This window comes from Augochlora pura, chromosome 4, assembly GCF_028453695.1.
Source record: "Augochlora pura isolate Apur16 chromosome 4, APUR_v2.2.1, whole genome shotgun sequence".
Lineage (NCBI taxonomy): Eukaryota > Metazoa > Arthropoda > Insecta > Hymenoptera > Halictidae > Augochlora > Augochlora pura.
In genome coordinates, this window is record NC_135775.1 from 18,320,793 (window position 1) to 18,333,548 (window position 12,756).

The window sequence follows — 12,756 nt, forward strand, 5'->3', positions numbered from 1 at the left end:
CGGAAGACGTCGCCGCCGGGCAATATGACGCCGGCGTTTAGGAATCGCTGGGATGATTAATCGCGTTGTATCGCACCACCACTGGCACGGCACGTTGATATATGAAATCCCTGTCGGTATATTTCGCTAGATAAGAGACGTTATTATGCGACGGATAATTTGGTAAACCCACTTCATTGTGAGCATTGCGCGCGAGTTTAGAAATACGAATGTTATTAGCTGATGGAGGATCTTTAGAGAAAATGAAAACTTTATATTAGGTCCACCGGAAAATTCTGTCCGCGTGTTACGTGAAAGAACATAATGATTTTTCCATAGGTTAATGATATTTATTGTACAATATAATTTCTGTCGTTACTTATGATCCCTTTAGATCTAAAAAATATCATTGTTCAGAAAGATATATACCTAATACTTGAATTATATGACATATATAACAAAGGACAAGTTTCATTGTTTCCTAACATTCTATGCCTGTAGCAACACTCTTAAATTCTTTTGATATCTTCATTGATCCAAAGTCTAGCTAATAACATTGACTTAATAATGTCAGTTTTAAAATAAAGAGTAGTCCTTATTTCAGAATAATATCTTCCCTCTAAATAAAAGTATTTTCAACATTTAGCTAATTTAGAAGACATAAAAATAGTATTAGTATTATATAATATAATATTATACAATATTGCATAATATTGAGAACTAAGCTACCAATAAGCTACATTCCTTATTTAAGAAATTTAATGACGATTAAGACAGTACAAATATTACAATTAAGATCACTTGATACAGTAGATTTGTCTCTAATGTGTTTGGATATTTCAAGTAGCATTACAGTTCTCAAACAATCGTATTTATTGCCGTACAATGTACGTGTTTCTAACAGTAACTTGATGTTAGCAGACTTTGATAAGGTAATCAGATCAATGGACTACGTATAACGGTGAACTATGGTCATTGTTTACTACAAACAGAAACGGCAAGTAGTAGTCAAGCATATTAATCAGCCAGCTCGCAATAAACGTGTTTAACGGACTTTCAATATTGTTTATAACTGCAAGCTGAACATCGCTCGATGTTGTCGTACCGGGCCACTCTATTCCTAATTGCACTATAAATTTATTAAAACAATAGATATTAATTTAGATCGCAGGGTACACGATAATTTAAAAAACACATGGCAAGTGAGATAAACATATAAATTGTATAATAATAAGTTATCTATCTTAATTGTTTGTTCATGCTCTTTTTTTGTTCGTAATTATTATGAAATTGCTTTATTTATTGCTAATTGCTCAAGTTGATTACATTAAATGTAAAGAATGTAAATAGGAGTTCATATTAATACGTAACCCTGAAAATGTAATTTATCTATAAATTTGTTCCAGTCACCGAATTACTTTAAATAAAAAATACATTTTCAAAGTCGATTATAGTATTGTTTTTCTGTAATTTAGATGAGTTATTTTGTAAGTGTTTCGACAAGATCAAAGTGTAAAAATATGAAACCTTATAAGATAAACTTGAGAAATTAATTTCCTCATTTTATTAATTTCCTCACTTTATTCTGTGTTGTATAGTATAAATAAAATTTTGGAATTTAGTAACTTTGCTTTCAAATATAAATAAAATTGTCAAATTTACTCTAAATAGTGAAACACCCGTTGACACTAAGAATTTCGAAACGTTTTAGGAAAGTTATGAAAATCATCCTGTGAAATGTTTTCGAGCGCGAACTGTTGAAAACGCATCTACGCGTCCGTCAGCGTTATCGGAACAATAAACAAGAACGGGGTCGATTATCTCGGTCGAGATGATATGTCTCGCATGCCGGACAAATCGCGGGCGAATCGAGGTTCAAAGAGCGCCGCTTGGACCCGACTTCCGGACAAGAAACACAGTTCGCGAAAGAATCCGGCGTCATCGGGGATCAATAAACCCTGCGACGTATCAATTTCTTGACAACGCGGGTGAGGGTCCGGGCAGCTCCGCGGAATTGTTTTCGTCTCCTTAAACGCGGCACCGGTATTCCGACATTGTTGTCGAAAGATAAACAGTTCCGAGTTACCGTGACAAAGTTAACGTCCCCCCCCCCCCCCCCCCCCCCCCCCCCCTCCTACGAGGCCGGTATCTGATCGTGGCTCTGCCACACCGGTGATATTGAGTTTTACAAGAGCGGGGCACAATGCCTGAATGTCGGGTTAAATAACTCGTTCGTGGCCGACAGGAGCAGCATCCCGGAAATGTGAGTCTATAATTTGAATCGCGGCTCGAAAAGGTAGCCAGGGAAAAAGGGCAACCCTTGAGGTGTATTCAACGCTCCTCCTACTCCTCCGGCTCTCCCGGCCACGCTTTTGACACAAGGGAAAGACACAATATCCCTTTAAAACAGAAATTATTTCCCCCGGGTGTAATCCCGCCGGGTGCCACGGAATCAGCTTCGGAACATCCTCACGCGGTGGTTAGAAATTTTCAACGAGGTATTAGCTTATACTGGCTACCCGGCTATTAATATAATAATGCTACTGAGATTCCGGCGAAGCTGATGTATCAGCGAAACGAGAAATATATTTGTAACCTGTTAAACAGCTTCTAAATATTATTGACGTAGATTTATTCACCTTTCTTTCTTTACAATTAAATTGTGAATTTTATTACATTTCTCACGAAAATGACGAGGTCCATTACAAACTAGTACGAATTTAGTAAAGATTATACGGTTGTAAACAATTTTTTAAATCCAAGGGATTATTAACGTGATTAAAAGGGGAGAACGTTTTCATCATTATGTTTAATATGCTTAACTTATAATTATTATAAGTGTAAAAAAAATGAGAAAATGAGAAAGTGGATGATAAATCAAAAGAAGAAATTAAATAGACTGTTCCCTAATATAAAAATTCATTCTTGAAGAGGTTAAATTGTTTTCTACAGCTAAAAATAAAAAATTAGACTAGAAAGTTCAACTAGAAATATTTCAACTATGATATAATAATTTAGATTCTTTCCTTTCGTGGTAGTTGAATCAACATAATAGTTTGTCGTCATTGGTTTTCAACCGAAGTGCCATTTTTGTAAAAAGTCTATTCTTTGTGATATAGTATGATTTAACGATTTAACCAGAGAAAAACAACGCAGTATTGTATAATATATTGCCTTGTATTTTATATTCAAGGTGCACTGAATTAAATTTACATATTACCAATAACCAGATGTAAGTTTGAAAATAGAAACAGTGCTGTATTCAATGCGTTAGCACCAATAATTTATATCTATTCGAAGTAAGACTTACTTTGGAGAAAATCTAGAATCGCGCGATAAAAATTCGAAGAAATTGTTCAAACTCTACGAAGAAATGTATGTTCTCGATTTATTTCTGCATGTAGACTCATCTCTTCCACCGTTCTGCTACTGATTACGGGACAACCGGTGCACATTCTTGAACGGCCAAACTTTTGTGAACTTTAAGACGCTGGGAAGTCCAATAACTCCTCTCCATTCTTTATTCTCCGGAAACGTTGTTCGACTATGAGTAGTCATATTAATACTTCGGAAAGCCCGTCTTATTTTTCACTCGAATAAACAACTCCTTCACGAGAACAAGTTAGTCTCTAACACTGGCGATTATGTACGGCAAATTGACTCAAGGTAGCTATGATAGCAGTGACTTGACAACAAATTGACTCAGTAACAATAGTAGTGACTTGAAGCCAAATTGATATCTAACAATTAATGGTGACTGAATGTCAAATTGAATCGGTATTACTAGTTGTAGCATTATTGATATGGCGTGAATATAACGCCAAGTCATGGTTATTGATACGAAGTCAATATGACATCAGGTCACTATTATTGATACTAAGACAATATGATAATATGTTATATTGTTAATATAATATCATGTTATATTGTCAATAGAATGTCACGTTATAGTGTCAATATATTATCACGTTATATTGTCAATATAATGTCACGTTATATTGCCAATATATTATCACGTTATATTGTCAATATAACCCTTTGTACTCGCAGCCATTTTAACTGTATTTGTATAGTATTTCTATAGAATGTAATAAAGTTCACTTTTATGCGTACGAAATTGATTCTTGCGACTTATAGCAACAGTTTCACTACTGAATAATTTTTTAAATCTAAACTATATTATTATAAAAATTATTTTGAAATGTAGTAGAATAATTTTAGTGGTGCCTCAGAGTCACCGTTCGAGTGCAAAGAGATAACACATCACGTTATATCGTCAATATAACAATGTTATCAATATGGCAATATTAAAATAATGGTCATCACCTGAAAGTTAACCCTTTGCACTCGAGTGGCAACTCTAAGCAATTAAAAATAGTTACATCATATTTCAAAATAATTTCAACAATATCAACTTTGTATCTCTAGTAAAATCTGTTTAAAGTATAACTGTAACATAAGTCACAAAATTGAATTTCACATGTACAAAATGTATTTAATTAATTAATATATAAAATGGATGTACTATAAATCAGAAAAAACAATTTTAAATTTCGAGTTAATGTAACTCCGATTGCAAATGGTTATTACAGCGGCTGTGCGCACGCAACATTTTATCATCAGATTATTATCAGAGCGTATCGCTTTCGTAAATAAATATGTCCTTTTGTTGCATCTGAGGCTCGATAAAATACGTTCGATTTCGTTCAGTACAGACGCGGTATCGTACATCGTACACGATCGATACTATGAAATTGTACACGGAAATTCAGACCTGTCTCTATTAATGGACATGTCCATCACCAATCTTGATTATTGTCAAGGGATTTTTGGGGAAGCCACTGCTTGTAGCATTTAACGGCTAAACTGGCCAATGGTCACGTTGCGCAAATGATGGACGTCCATCAACCCTTCCCAATTTATGCGCCGAGAAGATTGAGCGACTTGTCAACCATCGCGATCGTCAACTAAAGAACTGGGCGTCATTAAATGAAGCATCGGCTTTCCGACGAATTTCTGTACAGATGTACCGTGATATCTACATTTACGAATGACAATATTGTTAACGAACGAGCATACATTGTGACCGATTTGTTCGAGGCAGTATTTGTACTGTCTATACACGGTGGCTAATGAAAATGCTTGTAGACCTTTCAACTTTTTGTAGTCATATGTCTGCTCTTAGTCATCAACTTATATACTTTTATGTTAATATAGTTATATATTGCTACTTATAAACTTTTTTAGAATAATTTTAAAACATACTATTGTGTCAGATGTATCTAAGCTTTAAAAAGGAGTTAATAAATATTGTCTTTTCTATTTAATTTTATATATTATATATTCATTGAAAATTAATTTCCACCTGCGTGACACTTATGTATAAACTGAATACGACGGCAAAGGGTTAAAACACAAGTGACTTGATCTTTCCCAAATTATAGATAATTTACTAAACAGTGACTAAAATGCCAAATAATACTTTTAATTTTTCACTACATAACATAACAGAAATAAAATAAAAAACTCATGGCTTTAATATTTTTTTCTGAGCCTATAACGAAATTTTATTGCAATAAATTACATTTCGAAAAATGTATTTCGATTACACTTCTAGTATCTAAGTACATAATCGCGAATAGTTTTTGTTTCGGTTTATACAATGGAACCGTGTGTTTTATTTCGTTTTCGTGCGTCGTGTTGTACTCTCATTTGCAGACAGTTAAGCGACAGAGTATAGAAGCCGATGTTCAATCGCCTGTGGCCGAACGTATTTCATTGATTAGAACGGGTCAGTCTCTTTCATCAGAAAAACTCGACCGGTTTTTTGTAACATTAAATGCGATCCCATAGCGCCAAACGCTGGCCCGTTGTTTGGCGTTTTTTTCAATTTCGTGCCAGCGGACATCCGGCGGTTGAAATCGATTCCCGACGCAATTATTGCATCGAGAGAAGGACTGTATACAGTACAACGACGCTTTTGCTAACAGCTAAAACATCTTTAATCGAAGTTGAACGCTCAACGTCGTCACAAACGACGAATTTCCACGAAAAATTCTATTGGCGCGTTCATTGCATAAACAAATAGTTTAAAGAAATATTGCCTCTTGCGGAATGTTAAATTCTTTAATTATTAAGAAGATATATATATATATATTTTCTTTTTGTTACATGTTGTTATTGATGGAATTTGCGCTGTCAAACGTGAAATGAAAATTCCACTTCTCTTCGATAACGAATTTTTATTATTTGTTACGTTTTATACATACGTATACGATTTAAAAGTACAAAGCGAAATGTGATGAAATTGTAACAATTTCGACGCGTTCAGCTCCGACAATCAGCTACCAAAATTCTCAAATATTTAAAGCAATATAATTAATTATAGTAATATTACAAAATTAATATTTATCATAAATTCAAGTCAAATTCAGTTTGTTCGAATATATTGCAATAAAAATGAATATTCAAAATTGGTCAGAAATTAGTCTCACTCACACTGACGCGGCGCTCAACTTGTTAACAGAATAAAAAGATACGAAATTATTTGACGATTTAAATTTGCGAATTAAATTAAATGCAATAATCACATGTTCATACTTTTGACACAGTGTAACATAATATGAGGGAAAATACCTGAGCTCAGAGAGTAATAGAGCCGGATAATTATGGGGTAGCTAACTGCTATATTCTGACATGACTAAAATTCTGCTTTTCGAATATAACATGATATATTTTTAAAAAACAAATAAAATAAAAGAACAAGAAAATTTTACAGCTCATAGTTACAGGGTCCAGCTTACGTCTATTATCGCAGCACCTCTTTTACGGTTAACGCTACAGTCGCAACGTGTGTACGACATTTTATTCCCGTCGCAATATCCCATCGAAATGGCTGACAAGTTTCGTTTCACTTTTCCCGTAAACTTCTGTTCCGTCTACTTATGAAATACGTGACGAACCGGTTCGCTTTTTGCGATCTTAGCGGATTGCTCGTTTTCCAAGTAATCGCGACACTAGAAGTCCACGAAAACTGCGGGGATCCTTTATTATCCGGCAGCTGAGAATTGCTACGGTCCGAGAGAGAGAGAGAGAGAGAGAGAGAGAGAGAGAGAGAGAGAGAGTAAGAGAGATAACACGCTATATTAAAGACGTGACCCGCAACAGGCTATAATTATCCTTATCGTATGGGCTATTCAGGAGCCGTGGGAACTATACGCGAAACCGTGTGCACCCGGAGAAATTTCTACTTTGAAAATCTAGAGTAACGTAGATACGTGAAATTTGTTTGGAGTTTAGTTTCTGAAATAGGCGGGCGTAACTTCCGCGGGAATTGGCTAACGCACACGCTACCATCGTACCAGGTAATAGGTAAAGTGGACGTAAACATGTGTTCCACTTTACTTTGATTCTTAGAATCACTGACAAAGTTACGAGGCTAGGGTGGTGGAGCCGGTTACTGTGGGGTAGCCAGTTACTGTGCCTTCTGTTTACTTTCAAGTATAAATAAGATAATATTAATCGTGGAAGACAGTAAATATTTTTATTTGTATTAAATTAATTTTTTACTTATATTAAATTAATTTTTTATTTGCTAAAATTAATTTTTTATTTGCTAAAATTTAAAAGTGTAAAAAGAGAGTGCTCTGAAAATATAATAAAAATGATTTCTGTTCTTTGATACAGAATTCACGAATTTTCTGTAAAGCTTATGATAGTTAAATTACCATAATGTTGAGGTTATGTCAAACGTGTTAAAATTACGGAAGAACAGAATAGTGATTGTTTACTTGAATTTTTGTTTCTAGTGTCAATTTCAGTGCTTCTTTACTGTGTATAGAAACTGGACATATTTTTCAATAACAGAGCAATTTAATACTATTTGTATTCCATCTTATGAGTTCATATGGAGTTAATTAGGTATACTATTTTATATACACTCATTTTTACCAACATAAATTACTAGATCAAAGTATAATATCAATATAAAATGATTTGTATCATTTGCAAGCATGAACAGGTAAATAGCCTGATGATGGCAGGGATGAACAAGTAAATAGCCTGACGATGGCAGGGATGAACAGATCAGGAAAGACGTATAGTAAAGCAATGCGAATATGCGGATCAGAAGTTGGATATTCGAAAACGCGGTAACGCGGTTTATTAACGCCGATAAATCTCTGCGAAGTTGACCTAAAACTCGTATTCGGCAAACTCGTGTCCCGTCGTCGAAATTCGTACGTCAAGTTGATAATAGATTGAACGTAATTAACGGCTGTTGAACAGACACGAAGGAAAACGCAGGCGGGGGATCAACGGCTGCGGAACGTGATCATCAAAGATAAGTGGAATTGAGACGGTCCGTAACATTCCGCCGGTATACTACTACTGGCAACCGGCGATTCATCTCGCAGCTGCGTCACTTCGATGGCCGCGCGGTGATTGATAGCGACCCTCCGCGCGTGTAAGCACGAATCGACGCGCTGAGACAAACGATCTCGTTGACTGTCCGGGGGGATACGTGCTCGAGGAAACTCATATTCCGGACCGGGGCGCGATGAAACGTGAAAAACCGTTTCTCCTGTCTCAGATCGAACGTCGGGAAATTGAAGTTACTCTCTCTCTCTCTCTCTCTCTCTCTCTCTCTCTCTCTCTCTCTCTCTCTACGCGAGACCTGGCATCGCTGATCACAGAACACATAATTTACCGGGGAGAAACTGGGTTGCAATTTTCGACCGCGGTCCCGGGGCTGAAAGATTGAAATGTAACTACCGAAATTCTATTGTTACAGGCGTAACCTGCTTCCCCCGCAAAGTAGATTTATCGCTCGGCGAAACTTTCTACATTTGCAACGAGTAGAAATCGTTTGGAAGATTTCGCGCGCCACGGTTACATTGTAGTCTCGGTTCATCTTCGATTTACAGCGGTGTGTGAAATTATTCGGACGGTTAACCCTTCCTTGTCAGACTGGGTGACTAAAACTATATTCTTTTAGAAAAGTGGAACTATTAATTACAGTCAGTCCCATAAGTATTCGTACTCTCATTGCTTGTAAGAGAAATTTGTTGAAATCAAGGGACGCGTGTAAGATTTTGCAATGAACTTTTTATTATGAATGAACACATGTATAAAGTTTATTTATACCAAATTGTAAGCAAATTGATTAACTAATAACAAAAATATACCAACGATAGTACGAATACTTATGGCACTGACTGTAAAGTCTTTTATGACAGTGTTTGAGAATACAAGTGGAAGATGCGTCAGAATCGCGCGACTTCTAGTGTGACAGGAAAGTAGAATAAGTGTGGTATAGTCAGACGCGTCAATTGGTTCCTACAATAGTATACAATTATTTCAGTATTTTAGTTACTAGTAAACAATTATTGTACAAATTATTTATTATAGATACAATTAGTTTTCGATCTAATTTTCTTTGAAAACGTAAAATATTTTTTCATAAACGTTGCTATACAGCGTTCTGGTAAATATATGTCAAACGCTAGACACGGGGAATCTATTTTGCTATTCAACCTTGAACATTTCTTGAATGCTACGTTCCGAGCAGTGATTCCTTCGAAACGTGTGTTCTATTAAATTGTTAAAATTATCAAATAAGGTCCTGTTTTAGCTGGCCTTCGGACGAGATGTTTAATGAAATGTGGTGTTCAGTCTTTCATACGAAAAAGGTCGCCAGGGGATTGCACGTGCGAAAAGTTTATTTTTAGTCGGCATGCCAGCAACCACGAGTAAGCATGGTTTGTAACAGACAAATTGAAATTCAACACCAATGCGATTACATAATTAATGCGGTTGTCATTGTCTACGATACTGGCAATGAAAGTGTAATGATGAAAGGAATTGCTTAAATAGACTAACAAATTCTTTTGTATGATTACATAATTTGTTAAATGTTTTGTTATGAATTATGCTCTTTTTTCGTTACTTGGTCAAATAGTTCTTCTATATAAATTATAATTTCGAATTTTCTCTACATTTGAGCTTCTCTTTAGTAGTAAGAAATTTGATATATTCGATATGTTTTATATATTTGATATAGTTGATGTATTCGATATGTTTAATATATTTGACATAATTGATGTATTCGATATGTTTAATATATTTGACATAATTGATGTATTCGATATGTTTAATATATTTGATATAATTGCTATATCTGATATGTTTAATATATTTGATATAATTGATGTATTTGATATGTTTAATATATTTGATATAATTGCTATATCTGATATGTTTAATATATTTGATATAATTGATGTATTTGATATATTTAATGTATTTCATATATTCGATATATTTCATATGTTCCATATATTTCATACATTCCACCCATTTCATATATCTCATATATAAGACCCATTTAATATATCAATTTCAAATACGAAATCATGAATAAAAATTCCATTGGAAATACGGAAGAGGAATGGATGAAATACGACCCCGTTAAACAGCTATTCTTCCGAGAAACGTACGAGATTTAAAAAAGAAAACCCCCATGACACGGATTAATTACCTTCAATTAATACGAGAACATGTAAAAGTGAGTTCACTTGACTCCGTTACAAACTGTTCCTCATCGGCCTTAAGTTTCGCGCGTATGGTAGGGATGAATGATACAGACGGCTAGTTTAAAATTCATGTAGTTCGTTGCTTTATTCACATAACAACTGCAAAATTTCTATGCAGAAACTGTGTGGCGTTACGGCGCGAAGGTGAATAATTTTGCCGCAGCCAGAAGGTTCACGCGATAATAATTATGCATCTGTCCAAGAGCGCGCCGAGAAAACTCGCGCGCACCACTGTGCAAGTTTTGCAAGTATAAACCATGCCGGTCGTGATCTCGCAGAAAAAAAAAATATATATATATATAAAACGAAGAGATACCAAGGAGCTGAACGTAATGAAATCGCGAGCAGGAAAGGGACGTTTCTTCTTTTTTTAATTTCGCGGCATTGTTATTTGCTATTACGGCGGAATTTATCGCGGTAATTTCTCTGTTGAAACAGAAAAGATGCGAACGAGTAATCATCTTTTATGTTTTATAATAAGCTGATAACGGAACTTTGGAATGTTTAAAATTCTTGTGAAATCACTTTCAAGACGAAACGAAGTCAGGTTTCATGAAGTTGAGACAGATATTACTAGTTGTTTAAAATTATAATTGCTGTTATTATATTCACATTCGACTTATGAATTAAAAGGATTGTTTTGTAATGTATAAAGATTTTTTGGAAGAATTTTTAAGTGAAAGAATTATTTTAATTATGTAAGTACATATTCGGTTTCAATTAATGATAAGATTATAGTTATATAATTTCTAAATGATAGTACGAATCACATCGTGGTTTCACTAATATATTTTTAAAGTATAATGTTTATAATTGCATAATTATTTTTTTTAAAACATTTATTACATTTAGATAATTTTTAAACAATAATACTAATTACATCGTGGTTTAATCAATATGCTTTTAAAATATAATGTTTAAAAAAAGAGGGTCTTTGTTCTCTGCTTAATTGAATTTGATTTACATAAAACTGAATATGATTTACCGAAGGACCAATTTCATTTGAGATTAGGTGAATTTCATTTGAAATTAGACGAACTTGTTTGGAATTTTATTTGAAATAAGATGAATTTTATTTGGAATAACATGAATTTTATTTGAAATAAGATGAATTTTATTTGAAATAAATTAAATACAATTTGCGAAAGTATAAGTGTAAAATATTCAACCTATACATAGTCGCGACACTCCGAGAGCCAGGACAGTTGTTAACCGATTTTATTTACACGGGCAACGTCCGAGATCCGTTCATTTACCGTAACGAATTTTATTTGCCCCATGAATAAGTTCGAACGGCGAACCAGCTCCCCGGAATTAACAAGAATCTTGTCACGGTTCGGACAGACGAAAGAACCGAATCGAAGGGATTGATCGATCCGTCGGAATAAACTTGATTGTACGAGTTCGTCAAGAGCGCAGAAAACTTTGTCGGTGCGCAGGTTGCCGAAGACTCGCCCCGTCGTTCGTGCCTGTTATAGGCAACTTACAATTAGCCATCGTAATTTACGATAAAACTGCAATCAATTCCCACAGCTGCGCGGAACTTCTTTCGCCTACGTGCGAAGGGATCTGTAGTTTACGCTCAGAAATTCTGTTATACAAATTACTCTCGACGTATAGTAGAGTATTGAGTTCAAAAACCGAAGTATAAAATTGTTTTAAATAATTTTTAATTATTTTTCATTTCTAATCATTTTAGACACTTTATATTAATTTTTAGTGGTCTTTCTACGATCTCTAAGTCGATTTTGATTGCTTAAATTTCTCTTATATGTTTTTAAAATAATTACACAGCTTTTATATAATACAACTAATAATAATATCTGCTTAAAATTATTTCCAACGTGTTATAATTCTATAAATAAATAAATAGGCACGTACCCATTAAATGATACAAATATTTCGAATATTTTATTAATAATCTTATTTTATTTTCCTATTAGTATTCCATAAGTATAGATAAGTTAGTAGATGCATTTTAAGCAGATTAGGTGACAAAAATAATTATGGCCACCAAAATCGAAGTTTATTGTATGATACTGCGAAGTCGGCATTGTTTCGACGCGTAGAAAAGAACCGCCCGATTCGTGCCTGTCGATCGATAATCCGAGGAGAAGGTGAAATTATCCGAGTATCGATACTCGGGTCCGCGACTCCTCTATTTTTCGGCTGATTGTGTAACAGA

At 34.5% G+C, this 12,756-nt stretch overlaps 1 protein-coding gene across 1 annotated transcript in view; it reads left to right on the forward strand.

Annotated features, from left to right (window-relative positions):
* Nachra7 (nicotinic acetylcholine receptor alpha7 subunit) overlaps positions 1-12,756 on the forward strand; it is a 246,500-nt gene that overhangs the window by 93,711 nt on the left and 140,033 nt on the right. The gene's annotated exons all lie outside the window — the stretch shown is intronic.